The sequence below is a fragment of the Molothrus ater genome, chromosome 10 (assembly GCF_012460135.2).
Source record: "Molothrus ater isolate BHLD 08-10-18 breed brown headed cowbird chromosome 10, BPBGC_Mater_1.1, whole genome shotgun sequence".
Lineage (NCBI taxonomy): Eukaryota > Metazoa > Chordata > Aves > Passeriformes > Icteridae > Molothrus > Molothrus ater.
In genome coordinates, this window is record NC_050487.2 from 12,468,871 (window position 1) to 12,487,329 (window position 18,459).

The 18,459-nt window shown below is 38.3% G+C and overlaps 1 long non-coding RNA gene across 1 annotated transcript in view; it reads right to left on the bottom strand.

Moving 5' to 3' along the window:
* Positions 1–18,154, bottom strand: part of LOC129046775 (uncharacterized) — a 37,486-nt gene extending 19,332 nt beyond the window's left edge. Inside the window, exon 1 of the long non-coding RNA XR_008508545.1 lies at positions 18,121–18,154. This is a non-coding gene — a long non-coding RNA (uncharacterized LOC129046775). The remainder of the gene's footprint in view (positions 1–18,120) is intronic.
* Between the last annotated feature and the right edge of the window lie 305 nt (positions 18,155–18,459).

Below are 18,459 nucleotides of genomic sequence, written 5' to 3' on the forward strand. Positions count from 1 at the left end.
TGTATAAGGGTAACAGAGGGAAATAAGATTGAAAGAACAAAACATCAACATTGTTAGTCATGAGGAACAGACAGGAGGGAGGTATTGCCTGCTGACCATGTGTACCAATGCCAGAGTTTAAAAAACACGGCATCTGTGGTATGGGATGGCGTCTCTCTAGATCTGAAAGGCAGCAGCAGATTGTTTTTATAGAAAGAAAAGGTGTCAGCAGAAAGGAAGGAGCATACACACATGGAATCATTTGCTGTAAGAAGCCATTTGAAAAACAACTGAGGAGTTGAGCGGGAAAAACATCTGTGAAACATGCAGCAAGACCACCATAGTGCTTCAGGGAGGAGGTGGGAACAGAAGGGGATAGACAAGCAGTGTTGGACATAGCATCTTGTCAGAACGACAAGGAAGTGTTGTCGGTACTCTCAAGGAGATCCAACATCTTGTGAATCTGGGAGGAAAAATATTTTGTCCTCCTTGTGAGAGACGCTGGGTGTACTTTTGATACTTTTCAAGAAGACGACAAATCTACGTCCATTGACCATAGCAAATCAAGGAGTGCTATCTTTAAAAAGAAATTGCATTTTTCAGGGAACATGTTGGCAATTCTGCCTACCAGGATCAAGACTTTTTACTGCTTTTCCTGGGCTTGCTTCTTTTGCTAGTAACCCTAAATGTGAAAGCCTTAAGAGATAGCAAATTGGCACCAGGGAAAAACAACGGTTATATAGTTTTGGGGTCAGTGAAAGCAGATATGATATATAACAGCAAGAAGGGAGAAATTCCACACCTTTTAGATGTCTGGGCTTAATTTTGCAGTCCAGACTTTTTTTGGTTGATAGTAGAAAGAAAAGTCTTCATGATATCAAGACCATATCTGAAGTCAGTTCAGCTATTCCTCATGAAGACACCAGTCTAGATGCTAAATAACCTGCCCCTAACACAAATGAAAAAGAAAACACTGATCAGAGGAAATTTTACTTCTCTGGGTTTGAAGCCTTCTTTACACAAAGCCTTTAATGACTTTTCAGCATTGCTGGGGGAATGGTGTGGGAAAGGATATTTTGTTAGCCAACTATTACGTAGAGTTGTATGGAAAGCCCATGTGCTACCCAAAGGCCTCTCAAGGAGGTCACATAAAAGATGAGTCATAATGTAACTGATTTCTACCAGATCATCCTTCCATTTGCTCACTGCAGAAAAAACAAACTATGGAATGTGAAAGCACTTTGAAGTGACTGATGATCTTGCTGTTTATTAACCACACTGAAGGCGACCTTAGTAAAAAGTAAATGAAGGCAAATGAGTAATAGACACTCGATGGCTCATTCCAACCACTGTAAAGACAAAGCAAGCCTTTTATTCTTCACAAAGAGATATGTTCTTATTCTGTCTCAACAGGTTAATGATAGCTCTCAAGGCAGAATAATATTGAGAGACATACTATATACCTTAATTTTCTACAAAATGTATACACATTTTTATTTAGGATTTTTTTTCAAAAGAATAAATCTTTATGTTAGCAATCAGAGAATATTCTGAGTTGGAAGGGGCCCATAAGGACCACTGAGTCCATCTCCTAGCCCTGCACAGCATCAACTCCCAGAGTCACAATATGTGCCTAAGAGTATTGTATAATAAAAAATGCTGCCATTTATTTTCTTCCTCCAGAGGTTCATAGTTAGGTTTATTCATTAGCTTATTTTTAAGCTAATATATGGGAAAATCCACTTTTCCTGGGAAATAGAAAGTTTAAATAACTATCTCAATATAAGGGGAAAAGAAAGGTTCAGAGGAAAAGACAGCTTTTTCAGAAAGAGGCAGTGTCTGTCTGTAATAAGCTCCAGGTAATTTTTCTGCCATCAGTGGCTAGAAAAGATTACTTTTAATTAATTACAATTATTTGCTAGTTTTAAAGAATTTTTGATTGAAGAAAATGACTGAAAAAAATCCTTCCTTCTTAGCACAACCTTTCTAAAATCACTTTTTAATTATTTTTCTATTATCAAACAGTTCTTTAAAATCTGAATTTGTCCAGAAAAAACCAAATCTAACAAAAAACAGAATGCAAAAAAATTTGCAATTTCCTGTTATTACAGGCTTTTTTGTTATTTTTTACATACTGTTGGCCAATGTAGCATTAGTTATACTTCCTTTCATTGTTTTTATTGTATAGACATACATTCCATGCATCCTTCCATACACCTAGCTTTGGAAACTGAAAACCTGCTGCCCTGGTGCTCAGCAAGCAAATCCAATTCACAGAGGGTCCAGGAGCATCAGACCGTGGGTTGTGACTCACTGAAATCCTGATTTAGGAGAGAGGTCTGTCATCTTGCACATCTAAACCTTAATCCACAAGCCTGGCACTGCACACTGATCTTGACAGGAGCAAAGCCAGCTTGGCACTTGGCAGATTCCAAAGTTCTGCCTCCTGGAGATTAGATGGCTTGGCACAGTGAGAACACAGAGGTCAAACTACGATGTTTGCCAAATGAAAAAGAACCTCTCATTTTCAAACTCTATTGCTGCTCCCTGGATAAGAATTTTTGGCCTTTTGCCTTGGTTTGAAGGCAAGACTTGTTAGGATTTAGCCTGAGGGACCTGGTTTACTGTTGAAGGTCAAGCTAGATTTTGACTGTTGTGAAGCCCTGATATGGTAAGGTCATATGCTTTCTCGTTAGGGCTGATCTCTCAAGGCTCTGGGTAACTCCTGGGATGTCATCAAGAATGGAAATTATTGCACACCTTGCTGAAGCCAATTCCTGAAGGCCTTTATGCTCCAATTTTGTGAAATACAGACAATTTTGCCTGAGACTGCAGCAGAACAGAACATAGTATTTTCATTTCATATAGGATTTCAGAATAAGAACATTTGGATTTTTTCCCAGCAGTATACTTTGTCTCAACTACTACTCATTATATGTATATTTAATCATCATGTATATTTTTAAACCAGAAGTACTTAGACTCTAAAAATGCTGAAACCAGATTTATTTTAAAGCATTTAATTCTCAATGAAACAGCAGATTCTCAAGAAACACAATCCTATTATCATTTTTCTAACAAATTTTCTTTGTCATGCATCAGTGGCTGTTTATTGTTTAGTTTTGCTGGAGTAGCATCACTATAGCAAGGATGTTTTTCTGCTCTGAACACTCTCTCTGCCTTCTGGTAACTCAGTGGCACAACCAGTCCTGGTCATATTCCCCAGCCCCTCACACCCTGCAGTAAAGGCCACTGTTGCCTACCAGCTTTTGTGGGTCTGCACAGAGCCAAGGCTTCAGTAGCAGCACAGGAATCCTCTTTCACAGTTTGCTGGCTCACACAGCTGTGATTTGGGTATTGCTGCAGTGTGATTTAACTTTTATCCCCTCCTCAAGTCAGGCTGTCAAGGAGAGCACCATTTGAAACGCCTCGGAATTCACAGGGCTCACCCTGTGCCAGAGCCTTCCTCCCTCCTTGTGGTGTCTTGTATGAAAACAGAATTTCTCAGAAACAGCCAGCTGTTTTGAAGCAAAGTGTAACAAAAGAAACTTGAGCAATCTCAGCATATGTTTTTATTCCTCACCTGTCTTGTTGCAGCAGACTGTGCAACAGAGTGAAAGTTTTACCTACCATCACACTTACAATTCCTCCAGACCTCCAATACCACATTTGTCATCCCTACAGTACATATCAGCTGCTCAATTTTTCATCATTGTGGTAGTGCATTGGAATTAATAATACATTTCTCTTGCAGAAGTATCATACAGAATCCTTCTTTGCTCAAACATTAGTGCAAACAGCCTTCTGATTGTGAAGGTAAAATTAATTTTTTAATTAAATCAGACCAAATTGGCTTTTGGGCAGCAGTGAAGACTTTTTGTTTCATTTCTCAAGTTTGAAACAGGTTTTCTAAAGTTTTGATTGAGGATATCTTGACTTCTACATGGTTCTCTCTTTAACAGACTGAGCAGCAAGGAGCTTCTGTCACTACAAAGAAAACATTCCCAATCTCCTTCTCTACTGTCAAACCCACATTAAAAACAGAAAGAGTCAGCAATCTAGCAATCTAAGGATGCTGCCTGAAAAGCTCCTAAACAAAGGTTTAGTTCCTGGAGTTTAACATGACAAATTGTATGCATAAAGTCTCTCATAGATGTAATTATGTGATGTCAGAGCAGGAGAATTTTTTCTCCCATATTTTTAAATACTGTCCAATACTATTAACACTGAGTAAATTCACTTCTGTAAAAATTGATTGAATTCAAATAAGTAAATTTGCTTCTGTAAAAATTATACTTCCTGGAAATCACTGTGATTTCTATTGCCTTTGCTCAATATCACTTTGCAGTCTCATTAAGAAACCTTGAAATTTCAGAATTCAAACATTCAATTTTTTTCATTTTACTAAATTTTAAATCTCTTCAAAGTTGTTTCATTCTAGCCCATTGTGTCTTTTATATTTGGTAATAGTATCAAAACTGAAAAGAATACCACTCCCATTATTGCAAGAATAAAAATACTTGCAAAAAATAGTCTACCCAAAATGTTGTTTTGACAAAATGTAATAATACCAGGGAAAATACAGGAAAGACTAATATACTTCATTGCATCTTGAGAAAATGTAATTTGTGTAGAGAAAGGTAGCTACAATAGAAATAAAATCAGGCAATAAAAGCATAGAAATAATGTCTAAATAAGCATATCTGGATAGGGCTTTGCTCTCCTTTTGTAGCATGATATGGAACAGCAATGCAGAAAAAGCAGCCAAAACAGTAAAGGAACCAAGGACCTCAGTTATTAAAAAGGGTTAGACAATTACTATCTGCCTGTATCTTTTAAAGTAAAGATTAAAAGCCAAAGAGGGGCCTCAGAAGGCTGTGAGGCTCATTGGAATCAATGGGAAAATGCATGCACATCTGAGGGCAGGGCTTGGCCTGAGCAAGGGAACCTCACTGAGAGAAATTGTTCTGCAAAGGCATCAGAAAGGATCAAAGCTCCTGCACTCCTTGAGTTCATGTCAGCCACAAAAAGAGAGAGCAGAAAGGAAAGCCAAGGATGGTCCAAGAACAAGAGGAATTGAGGTGGAATGTCTTTGTACATACTGTCATTGCAGAAATAAATTATGGAGAAGGGGGAAAATACAGTTAATATAATGTCTTGTAAAGGGAGAGAGCAACTTTCAGAGCAAAAAGTTCATTTTGGAATGTAGAGCTGCTAATGCAGAGGATGGGGCAGAATGGGCAAGGCATCCCATCCTCCTTCTGCCAAAAACAAACAATCCCTCTTCTTGTATCATCAGCATTTAATCAGGTATTAAACATAACTCAAAGCCCTTTCTGTGTTTCCTCCTGATCAGGAAGGACATACTCTGTGAGAATTCAGCATTTCCCTAAACCAGCAGTGCACTGTGCAAGACTCAAGCTCCCCAAATTAGATTTAAAGGTGGAGAGGCCTTTAAAATGCTGCGGTGGCCGTTGGGCGAATGGCGGCGGCTGCGGGACCGATGCAGCCACCGAGGCTCTAAGCTGACATCAAAGGGGAAAAAAATCAGCTGAAATGACAGCAGCAGCTGCAGCATCCGCCTCTAAATTAGGCTGTGTTTCAAAGTCTGGACTCAACTGCTAAGCAGTATAAAGACCCAGGAGGAAGGCTGCCCAAGAAAAAGAGTTAGATTTCTAACCTAACACATCAAAGTAACACATGCTTAGAAGAGCAATAAATGCATATGGCACACATTCACATGCTGCCTAATTGCAGTGGGCTCATGAAGCCAAGACAAACCTTCAGCTGATTCCTACTTTTAGAGAGGATTTGAGTCCTTTTTGAATGCAGAAAGCTGACACAAATTGGTAGCAGATTAGAGTCTGGCATTGTGATAATGCATCCCATAATTTCAAAAGATGGCCATTTTTCATATCATAAGACACCTTCAAAATACTGAGATCCTTATTAGATAATATATATATACACCAGATTACAGAATATGAACAACAAAATAAACTAAGAAAACCTTTCTCTCAAAATTCAGAAATAGATTAGAAAACCACCAATTTCACTATTAATTTACTTGCACATAAATTTAATAATGCAAGTGGGAAGATTGAGAAATATATTATTAAATTATATACAGTGCTGAATGCTTTAGTACTGAAAGTCCTTGATTTGGGAAAATGATGCATATTTTGGTATGCATTTTTATTTTAGTTTAGTCTGTAAATCTAAGGAAAATATTTGCAATGTTATTGACAATATACAGATTTAGAAGTAACAGGAAATAAGACTGAATGCATGAATACTTTGTGATATACACCAAGCATTCTGACTACAAAAAACAGCACATTTTTGTAGTTGTAGCAATATGATTTGATCTCTTGTTTGCATTTCCTGCAATCTAGCAGAGGAAAGTCAGTCATTCACTTGATACGTTTATTAAAATTCCTATGATATTGTAGCACAATGGTGGATTTTGTGAACAAATTCAAGCTTAAATCTTCCTCACTTGTCTTTAAGAAACTGTGAATAAGTATTTAATATAAACTCAAATAACAAACATAAAAAACATAAAATATACCTAATTCTCTACCATATCATTCTCTACCATATCATTCTCTCCAAACTTCTGAATCTTGCTTTTATAGCTTTAAATTAATACACTTTTCTAAAGGGTTAAAGTTGCAAGCAAGAGCAACCATCTACATTGCACACACTTTACTTGCTCATTAAGAAAAACAAACCCACCAGAAATTATTTGATAACCCTGACACAGTCCCTTTTATGCTTATAGACTTCCGCCAGTTTAAATGAATCTGTTTGAGGACATCCACATCAAATACAGTAATGCAGCATTTGAGAAAGCAGAAGCACAAATTTCTAGACATATCTTGTACTTATAGGATGTGTTACCTCACTTAAGAGTCAAGTGATAAAATATATCTGTTGAAATGATTCATATTGAAATAAAAGTTACTCAGAAGCCAACACTCACACACCTTGAGAAAGGAAAGGAATATAGCGCAAATCAAGGCCAGGTTCTTACTTTGAAGTTTCCAGATTTTGTCATTTGTGTAGTTGATGAAACATCATATGAAGCCATGCTGTAAAATGAAGTAAACTTGAACTGTGTGCAGCCTCTGGATGTCGTGCAGAGAGCCTGGAGAGGTGCAGTGGGCACCACAGGTTTGGTACACAGGGAATCTGAAAGCACAGAAATCAACACAGCCCCTCTTAAATTAACTCACCCTGACTACTTGAGTGCATTCACCTGTTTCAGCAACTACACCCAACTCAGAAACAGTGTGGTTTGCTACTGCTTAGTTAGATCACTTCTTATTCTTTGTTGTGGTTCACTTTGATAAAACTTATTTAATGCTACTGTTTAGTGAGCATTTAGGAGGATGGATGTTAAAAACCCGACAATTGTGCCTCTCGGAAAGGATTGGAAACTTGCAGTGCAGACACGTTGAACACTCAGAGAATAACACAAGAGCAAATATTTATGTGGTGGCTCCAATAGACAACTTTCCTGGTGTGGAAATTACAAAGGAAAAAATTTTTATGCTGTGGAAAATGGAAGACCATAAAAGGCCAAACACAGCAAAACCCCTTTTATAAGTAAAACACAAAAATACTGGTTCTGTAGTATGTACTGATAAGATGAAATATTTCTGAAGTTACACAATAATGCTAAATGCGTTATTTGTGTCAGGCTTTTCTGATACAGAATATTGATATTTTCCATGAGAAGATTTTTAATGTAGTTTGGTAGAGTTGTAAAAATGACAATATTTCTCAGTGAACCTTTTCCAGCAGTCTGAAGAGTATTCAAACACAATTGGCATCATTTTCTGAAGATAGCCTTACTTCTATGTTATTTATATTTTATTCTAGACTATTTCTAATTTAAATTATGAAAAGAGGGGAGCTGAAGAAGTAAAACCATTGTTTTCCAATTTTCTAAGAAAAGTTCACCTTGCCTCCCCAATCTGCTTCAGGGATTCTCTGGAAATCTCACAGAGTTTAGAAAGAGATTCTCTGCAGCCTTAGCAGTTTCCCTCTACTTCTACCTATATTATTAACTTTTCCACACAAACCCCAAATGAGCTTAAATATAGACTCCTCTACATCTAATGCACCATAATTAGCTCATCAGCTTCTGACAAGCCTAAATAGACTTGTTAGGGAATGACAAGTCTAGTCTATCTCACACTGGAATGGGTGTCATCCCTCCCACTCAACCTCCAAGGCAGCCAACAAATCTCTTACAGCTCTTTGCAGGGCTTCCAGTCTCCTCCAGGATCCCAAAAGAGGGAGCCTTTTCAAGTTTGCAGAGATTTACACAAAAGTGACCTGGAGAAGAAGGAGACTGTAGAATTTATTGGTGTGAGGTGTTACCCTCTCACTTTCTGCCCATCAAGCTAAAGAAGGGACTGTGATGTTGGAGGGAACAATTTTCACTTGTTTTCTTAGGCTGACTCCACAGTTGCCAGAGCCAAAATTAGTTCCTCAGCTCCTGATGAATCATGCTGATGGTACTTACTTAAAATGTTAATAACTCTTAAAATAATAGGAGTCTGATCTAATCTTTATTTCTCTGCGCTTCAGCTCAACTAGAAGAATCCAGAGAGCAAAAATGCATTCCATTTATTGCAGGTTGTTTATTTATTTATTTAGCTAGGGAAAGCAAAAATGGCATGGAGTAACAGTGCATTGGAGCTGCTGAAAAATACCTTTCCTGTACAGGAGAACCAGCATGCCTCAAACAAAGGATCCTGCCACTTTTGGAAAGTGTTGGTTTTTCCAGGTGCATAATTCAAAATTGAAACTTTGGAACCTACCAATATTTGCAATTTTTGAGAAATGGGCAGACCCATCACTTTAAAAAAGCACATGTATTGCTGTTATGTTAAATTTATTTGTATACATAAGTCTTAATAGTGACCCATCTGCTTCAGAGTTCATGCAATTTAGGTGCTTGTCTGTCTAAATTCTATTTCAGGATCTGGCTTCTAAAAACACTACCTCAAAAAGCATTGCTTGGCTGGCCAGAGCCCCTCCTGAAGGACGGCAATACAGATTCCATTCCCTCCTGTGCTGGAAGGTCTCCTCAGCAAAAAGGACAGACTAGATAAGGTTGTCCTCCCAGCCCTGGGCAGGAATTAAAAAGAAGGAAAAGGAAAAGGAAAAGGAAAAGGAAAAGGAAAAGGAAAAGGAAAAGGAAAAGGAAAAGGAAAAGGAGAAAAAAACCTGAAGATTCTTTTAGAAAAATCCCACATTGCAGATTCTTCAAGAATGAGTACTTGTTTGACAAAATGAGAAGGCCACATCATCATTAGGTTATTACAACATCTGGGATTTTCAGAAGCCACTTGAGGATCTGGGAGCTGGATACCTCTGGAAGTCTGTGTTAAATTTGCAGCTTAAACACTATTGGTCTACTGACTTGAGTGGAGCAATGCAATTTTCAACAGCTGAGTCAATGCTGAGTGCCACAAAAAGCCTGTAGAGAAATTTAAAATCCTGCTCTGATAATAAAATGGATCTGAAATAATGGAACTGCAATAAAATTAATATGATTCTCATTTGCTGTTTTAGCAGTTATTACATCTCAGTTTCTGAAAAATATCTGTCTTTTGTTTCTTGTGCAGTAGGATTCTGCCCTAGGAGAATCTTATCACCAAGTTATAAATCTCTGAACGCTGAGAATTTCAACAGAAATATTTATTCATTCCTAACTAGTTCGGGTTTAACAGTAACCCTGTAATTAAATTGTGTTTTTTTCACTTTTCCCTTGCTGTTTGAGAGAGAATGTGCTCAGCTCTTTGGTATACAATGAGAACTAAGTGAATGCTAATCTATTCTAACCTCAGTGGATTTGAAGGAGAAAATAGACTTTGATTTTTGTAATTGTTTTCTAAAATAAGACTTTCAGGGAACAAAACCACCTCAGAACAGTACCTTCACATCTTTATCCAAAATTTCAAATAAAAATTCTGGTTTCATTACTGTAACACAGAATAGCAAATGTTCCTGTCAGACTTTAATTGAATCACCTAATGCATGTCAAAATATTTTTTTTATGAAGTCTTCATTTATAAAGTCAAAGTTAATGAGAGAATGTGCCTTCTGCTCTCACAAACTACAAGTTGGCTATATATGACATGTTCTGTGCTACTGTCATCCCACACTAGGCTAGCTAAATTACCACAAAGTTGAAAGTGCTCCCTTGAGGCCCCAAATAAGGTTGGCTTGCTCAAGTACTGCTTCTTTTTTTGTTGTTGGTTTTTTTTTTTGAGTGAACATGAGCTAGGCAATGGCTCAGGCATGAAGAGGAAGGCACAGTTACTGGGACATGACCCTGGTACAGGGACACAAGCACCAAAGCAATGGTGGGAAGGAGTGGGAGTGCCTTCAGCTAAATTTGGAAAGCCACATTTGACATGTTGTCTTGTCCCTGATCATGAGTTGTCCTGCAGAGAAAGACAGTCCATATGTTTTTTGGAATAACAGGAGCACCAGAGAGGTGCAGACAGGCTGGGGTTGTGTGTGAAATGAGCAGACACTCAGGTTTCCTGTTCCATTTGCTCAGACCTGCACACAAAGCCAGAACTTCAACCAAAGAATCAATATTGAACAAAATGACCTGTTAGTTAGGGAAGTAGTGTGATGGTCACGGGGCCCTCTGACGTACCCTGGCCATCAGAAAAGTTTGTTGAATTGATATTTTTAATCCCCTCCCACCCCATGACAGATCCAGGAACAAACATTTCCCTTCCTCACTACAAAACCCTATTTAAGGCTGCCAGGACAAGAGGATTGCTGTTTAATTCCTGTGAATCCTTAATGCCAAACATTGTTCATTTAAAGGGTTCAGACAGACAGAATTTAAAAGTAACATGGCTCTAGTGAAATGTTTTGTTTTGCTCCTTGCAAGTGGAATAATGAATTACTGCTTTAAACTCTTACCTCCATATTTTAAAAGTCAGGAAACATGACAGTGAAAGTAAGAAGCATCTGATGAAGTGTTGTGGTATCTATGGAGGAAAAGCTACATTATATGCAACTTGCCTACTCAACATAATACACTCTGGAAAACTGGTTAAAACTGGTACACTGAGACCAGAAAAATGCTTTGAATAATCAGGATCAGTAAGCGTATGAAAGCACAAATCTTCTGGGAGTATTGGAGAAGACAGACAACACTGACCTTTGCCCTAGTAGAAAATTAACCATTTTTGCTTGAGCAAAGTACAAGGAAAGAAAATCTTGCTCTAATACAAAAAAGAGTGCATGAACCTTCTCTGCAAAAGCCAGGGAAAACATGAGGAGCAGAAAAGCACAGTCTTAGCAGGGGCCTCAGAAGCTTAGGCTCACACACAGAATTTTTTAAATACCCTAAGAGTGAAAGGCTCCAGGTGAGATCTTTTCCCCACTAAGGTCAAGGAAAAAACACCTTCTGATTTTGTCCCCAAGATCTTGATGTTCTTCAAACTGAGGTGTTAACAACAGAAAAATCAATATGATCAAATTTATTTACATAACCCATGTATTTGCAACATATGGATGTTTTTTTGTATATTAAAGATGCTTCAGGAACTAGATAATGAGCCACAACATTCATTTCACAGGGCACAGTGGTATCAGCTAATAATAAGGTGTCTAGGAATGAAGATTTCTGGGGGCACTGGGTTAACATAAGTGTTTCTCAGGATGTCCTTTTGGCAAGATCGCCTTTTCCATTTGCAAAGCTTAGCAGTACAATTTAAAGACAAATAAAGATTTATTACAAACACAGGCTTTTTGCCCTTGCTTGTGAGTTCTTTCTTTATGCAACACTAACTCCATAAGAAAAACAGTACCTTGCTATATTGAGGGAAGTAAATTTTATGACTTCCTGAGCATAACTGAGATGTCTGGATCAATGCATAAATGAAACACTAAATTTAGTAAGTAGAGACTTACTCTCTGAATGTACAGTATTTATATATCTCTACACTGTGTCTTGCACTCACAGTTAGTAGAAGCATTTCTGGAGCTACAATGATGCAGAATAATAAATTCAGATCAAGGGCTTGATTAAAAAATCTGTAGAAATTAGTATTTCTTTTCTCTCTCCCATGACAACGCAGAAACCCAAGATGCTGTCTTAATTATCTAGAGTATTGCTAGTATTATCTAGAAATAATACTAATAAAGCAATGGAAACAGGTAATAACAAGGTACTCAGCTTGTTAAAACTTTTGTGCCTGTGATCATCTGGAGCAGAGTATCTCAGCTGCTCAGAGCACAATGTCACCTGGCTTTTCCACGATGGGATGTGCTCTGACAGACCTGGGGCCCTTCACTACTGCATTGGCTATGTGGTTACTCAGCAGTCTTCCCTTTTGTTTTTACCTTTCCTCCCAATATCATTGCTTTATGGTAATGTCCTGATTTTAAACTAACAAATAAATAAAACCACTCAAATTCTACTCTGAAAGACACCTCAAATGTAAACTGAGACTTGAGTACAAAGAACTTTAAAGCTTTCAAAACTAATTTTTCCAAGTACAGTGAAGGAAACTATAGTGGGCTGTGGATCAAATCACATCTAATATCTTTAGTGCAGAAACAGGGCAATATAGAGACATCCAGGAAGCTGTGGAAAAACCCTTTGAACATTCCACATGATAGATATTGTTTTTCATACTCTTAATTCGCTACATCCTGTTCCTTCTGTACATCCTACAGGTCTCGGACTTTGTCTCCAAAACACCCACCAAACAATCCTTGTGAAATCCAAAGTGAAACAATCCGTGCCTTTTCCACGGACTTCAGCCCATTAAAAGGGCAGGCAGAGCCAGGCTTTATGTGAGCCCGGAGGCATAAGCCAGAAAGAGAATTTCAGGCTGTTTTCAGTGTAATCCTGCGGTGGGTGTGTTATTTTCCCTGGCACTGACCGGCAGCGCGGGGCCGAAGGTGCGCAGGGGCGGGAGATGCGCGGGGGATGCGCGGGGGATGCGCGGGAGATGCGCGGGAGATGCGCGGGAGATGCGCGGGAGATGCGCGGGGGATGCGCGGGAGATGCGCGGGGGATGCGCGGGAGATGCGCAGCGCAGCTCGGCGCCGTCAGAGGGCGAGCAAGGGCAGCTGTGGCCAGAAGGAAACAGCCTCAAGCAAATAAAGTAAAAAATAAAATAATAATTTTTTTAAAATAACAAGAATTAAAATAAAACAAGAAAAACATTTTTAGCGATCCTCCTCTGTTGAGCAACCAGCTCTGCAAACCCACACTGCCTTCCTCTTCCCTGAGTCTCCCGGCACTGCAGGGAATGTGTCTTGGCCACCAGCAAAAGCAAGATCAGACCCATTTTGGTCCAGCTGTAATATTTAACTTTTGGAATTTGTAAGTCATGTATAAAACAAGACCAAACCCCAAGGTTCAGTAATCTAACTGCTGTGCCAGGGACACAGGCAAATCAGAGGGATTACAAATGCTCAGTGCAAGGGGAGCAGCTGATGTCTAAAAGGCTCAGTAAAATAATAAGAGATTCACACCAGGAAACAGCCACAACAACATGTGAAATGTATTTTTAAGGCATTTAATAGATTTCTATTAACCCCTTGGACTGTTGGGAAAGGCCTGTGGAAATAGAAAGATATGTCAGAGCAGAACCATCAGCTGCAGAGAATGTTAGTTAAATAAAATTTCAGTTTTCTGAGAGACATGAAGGAAAAGAAATGGTCCATCACAAGAAAACCATCATTTTCTCCTATGTACCCCAAAGCAAAGCTAGAGTGATGTATGAGGAAAATATTTTTTGTACTTCAGTCCTCTTAATATCCCCTTACCTTTCAGCTGAAACAAAAAGGAGGTTAATAAAAATTAAAGGACAGAAATTTTTAAAAAGGTATTTAAAATATCATTTCTATTCCCTTCCCTTAGGAAGGCACAACAGTTGTCACTGTCATTGTCTCAAACCCCAAGAGATACAGCAGCTCCTTCCTATTATTAGAGTTTAATCTGTGCCCACATTTTTTTAAATGTCCCACTTTTCCTCCCTCCAAAACACTTCTTTACAAAAGCTGCCAATCTTTAATTGTTTCTATGTTTTACTCCCTATCAGGAAAATTAGGACTTCTCTGTTCACCTTGTACTTGACAGAGAAGTTAGCCAAGATTTATTCATGATGATGATTTTTGCTGTTTGTTGATGATGTCCTTGGTTCAGAGTTTCTGCTAGGTGTTTATTGGACCCCAGCAGACAGAACATAACAAATTGTGAGGCATAAGGTTTCTCATGAGGGTTTTTTTTTAAATAAATTTGTCATTGTACGTCATAATAATCTTCTAACTCTCCAAATACTCCCTCCCACTTTGAATATCTCTTCAGTTAAGTTTTTTGACAGTGATTTCCACATGCAAACCCTGTGTCAAAAATACACCTTTTGTGATGCTGCTGAGGAACACTGAGGCTTCCTAAAATATCAAGCTTCCAGACTTAATTCTGATCTCTTGATTTATCTATTACACGAGTGCTTTCCATTCCCTCCAGATAAACTAAATGTTCGCCCTTTGCAACTTCTACCTTTTTTTGCAATAAAAAGTGGATGTATATCCTCAGATCAACAGACTGACTGCCACAGAATTATTTTATTTTTGAGAAATAGTGAGGTATGAGCATCAGGATAACTATTCCCATGGCGTGGAAACAGACTCTGGTAGGGAGATATGAGGATTAGAAACATTAAGAATATTTTCACTTCATAGGACATTATTTCCTTTTCATGTGACTTTTCTTTACCTTCAGTTTCATGTGATTAGAAGGCATAACAAAAAATGAGGACATTTAAACCCGCCTCACATTATTTACTTCATGCAGTCAACATTCACAAGCATCAAAGCTTTTCTTTCAGTTTTCTATCAAAAACCACGAAGCTTTAAGGCTTGGCCAAAGAATCAACACAAACCCAAAGCAGAGGCATCAGCTCATGAGACTGCTGACAGAATGGATTAAACAGACGTTTGAAAGTATTGCCAATGCTGTGGGAGAAAAAAGAAAAGGCCTCAGTTCTACGCTTTCTTTTAAACTAAGAAGTCCAGCTTTTGTAAACTATTCACTTTGTTGATGCTCAACAAATACCTACTGATGAGATGACATCATCTGCTAATGAAAATAATTGCCCAAAGGCTTAACCCTGGTTTTGGGTAAAATATATGGGCTATTCAAGCTTTGATTTAAAAAATAGAAGAATAAGAATGGATTTTCGTGATCAAGGAAATGTTATAGTCCTTGTTTGAAAATGGGGTCTGACTGCTTTCACAAGTGGAATTGGATCCTGGAAGAATAATATCATTGTGGTGTTCCACAGAATTTCAATACATGCTCAGATTTGCTCCTTCTTTGCCCATTCATTATTAGCTGTTTTAGTGCTGGGGACAGGTGTCGTGGTGGCTTGTATTTGTCAGCAATGCTGCATTGTCCATACTGGGACATTATGCTTTCCCTTTGGTGCTGAAGTGGGTGGAGATGCATTAATGGTTAAGATTACTGTGCCCCATAAACTCTGTCAGCTATGAAGGTCACAAACCATGGACCTCAACAACAGATAGAAAGAAAGAACTTTTGCAATTTTACTAACTTTTGGACACTGAACAATTAAACACCATACTTCCTTTGATACTGTGTCATACTTAAGATTATTCTTTGAAAAATCCTTTCAAATTAAATGAATTCCTTTCTTTTGATGCAACTAGAAAAGCATTGATATTGAACTAGAATAATACTGTCATTCGTTTTCTCAGAGTAAAATGACTTGGCCAAGTCATAAGCTACATAAAGCTTTGAACATATTACGTGCCTATTTTTAAGCAAAGTTTTAGAACTACATTATGTGGCATAATCTTTTGACATTTCCATCCAAAGAAAACTATTAAAAATCATTTGTCTTGCTGCACTGCTGGGCATATACTTTTCAGAAAGATTGACTAGCACATGCCACTGTATTTGAGGGGTTTCACAGGTGTTCTGTATTGTTTGAATACTAATATGTTATTAAAAAACGTGATCTCCTGAAGCTTGGTAGTGCCACTCATTACATCCAGTCTTTCAGCTTTATGAAGCCAATTCCTCTGAAAATGTTCCCTCTGAAATTCAAGAGCAGTATATTTTTAGTGAATTCTATTTAGAAGACATAACTAATTTTCTTAGATATGCTGTTTGTTCCTTCAGTTATGCCATTTGTTTCTTTGTGAAAAAAAAAAAATCAGACTCTTCTCTGTAAGTGGAACTTGGTCCTTGAGAATGAATCAGATTTGCTTAAGCAAGATGCAGCTTGGAAAGTAAATACATAACTTCAGCTCTCAGTGTCAGTCATTCAAGTTTCATTCTTTCCATGGTGCTTTGTTATTTTATGCCAGACCTTTAGTCCAAAGATGCTCAATGATAGACTATAGTAATTATGCAATATCTCATGAAATGCTCTGTTTAACAACACTGGCATTGCTTTGAGAATGGTACAATAAGTTGGTTTTGATTCTATGTCCCTGATGGTGGACTGTAACTTTTTTTTTTTAAGCCCTTCTTTTGGATAGAAGAAGGAAATGTTACTGGCAAAGGAAACACCTTTCCTGCAGACATTTAAATTACTGATCTATGGACTAAGTATAACTACAGAATTTATATTTTTTCAAAATTCTGTTGCATGCATACAGATCTGATCCAGCACTATCAACGTTCTCAGCTACTCTTTCATTTTACTATGACTGTAGTGATTTCAAAGACATCCTGAAATGTCTGTAGGGCTGTAATTTGACTGAATATCAACTTCCTGCATCTCCTAATAATCCTTCTTCTCAGCTTAGGTTTGTGGGTATTTTGTTCTTCATCTTTTAAGATCCCTCTGCAGGACACAGAGGAGGTTTTGAGCTTTTTCCTAGTCAAATATATGAAATATGCTGATTTAAAATAATGATACCCTAAAACACAGCTCTAACCAGAAACACCCAAGATGGTCCTGGCTGCTTTGAGGAACTGTCATACCAGCTCCCTCCATTCATTTTCCTCTTGCACACTGCTGCTTCTGTATTCAACGTCTATTTCTACTCTTTGATTAAATGTAAGCCAGCTCTTGCTCTGTGGATTTGCAGTAAGACTACAAATACCTCAGCACTTAGGAGCCAGAAGTGTTCTTCAGGCAGAATAGCACCCAAATGTTAATTTAGCAGGTTCTAGACTGGGCACACAGTTCCTGCCATTCATGTACATCACTTTTACATTGCTTTAATTCTGCCAACTTTAGCAGAGTTTACCTTGATTTAAACTTCTGAATAAGTGAGGCACCAGGATAAATCAGGCAAAAAAAACCCAATCATATTTTATTATGTCTATAGTAATGGTAAGTGTAGTTCCTCACGTGCAGTTACAGGGATGGTTGTGGTATTCCCCATTAAAAAAATCCCACAAGACAGTTAGATTGACTAATTTCAGTCAGCTGACAGCTAGTTAAGAGCCAGCAATAAGGACAGAGGGCTTTTCAGCACAGGGGTTTAAAGTGCTAAAGCCTTCATTTTTGTCTGCTTTTTATTGTGTAATGCATTTGTATCACTCCCAGCAATGCGTCTCATATGCAGAAAACTCATTGCATTTTATTTTCATCATTTTATTGATTCATTTTTAAGTGTCTTTGTTTTTCTCAAGGTTCAGGTGCATGGTGGCACAATTTTGCCACAATTAGAACAGAGTCTACCAGGTGACAGGGAGGGAATGCAGATGAGTGAGGGCCTGGTTGATTCAGATCTAGAATTCAAATCTCTGGAGAAAAAAATGGCAAGCTTTGGGCTACATCCAGCCCTGGTAAAAAAAGGGCAAATTCATTGAAGGCTCTGATGTTACAGCAGCCAACAAAGAGGTTACCTGAATAGTTCCAGCTATTTTAAATTTAGAATCTGACTAAAAAAGACAAGCTACAATTATGCCTGCCTGACTCTTCATTCAATATCTGGTTATATTATAGGTCTTACTCCTCAACTTCAAAGCCATCCATCAGATTAGCCTAAGTATTATGGATGACCTCCCAGGAGATCTCCAGTCCACTGAGCTCCCTAGAGTCAAAGATAAAAACTGAAGTTAGGACTATGGAAGCCAGAGCTTTCCTGACCACTCACCCACAATGTGTCTCCATCCTCAAAGAGATGAGCTCTTCTGGGAATCCCAGCTTCTTCAGATCAAAGCATAAAATCCACCCCTTAACATGGTCTTCCCTGAGAATAAAAGATAAAAAATCTGCTGTCGAGGAGGTGATGAGAGAGCTACGGCGCTTTTTAATGTGTTTATTTTCCAGCCTGGAATGTGCTCACACAGTACAATGTTGGAGAGCAACAAAACCCCCCCAGCAGGCAGGGGGGTCATTGATGGCAGTCTCTGTGCTGGGGAGAGACTAAACAGGAGAGAGACACAGAGGGATGCAGGACTGGGGCTCACTGCAGTTTAACCGTGACAAGTGA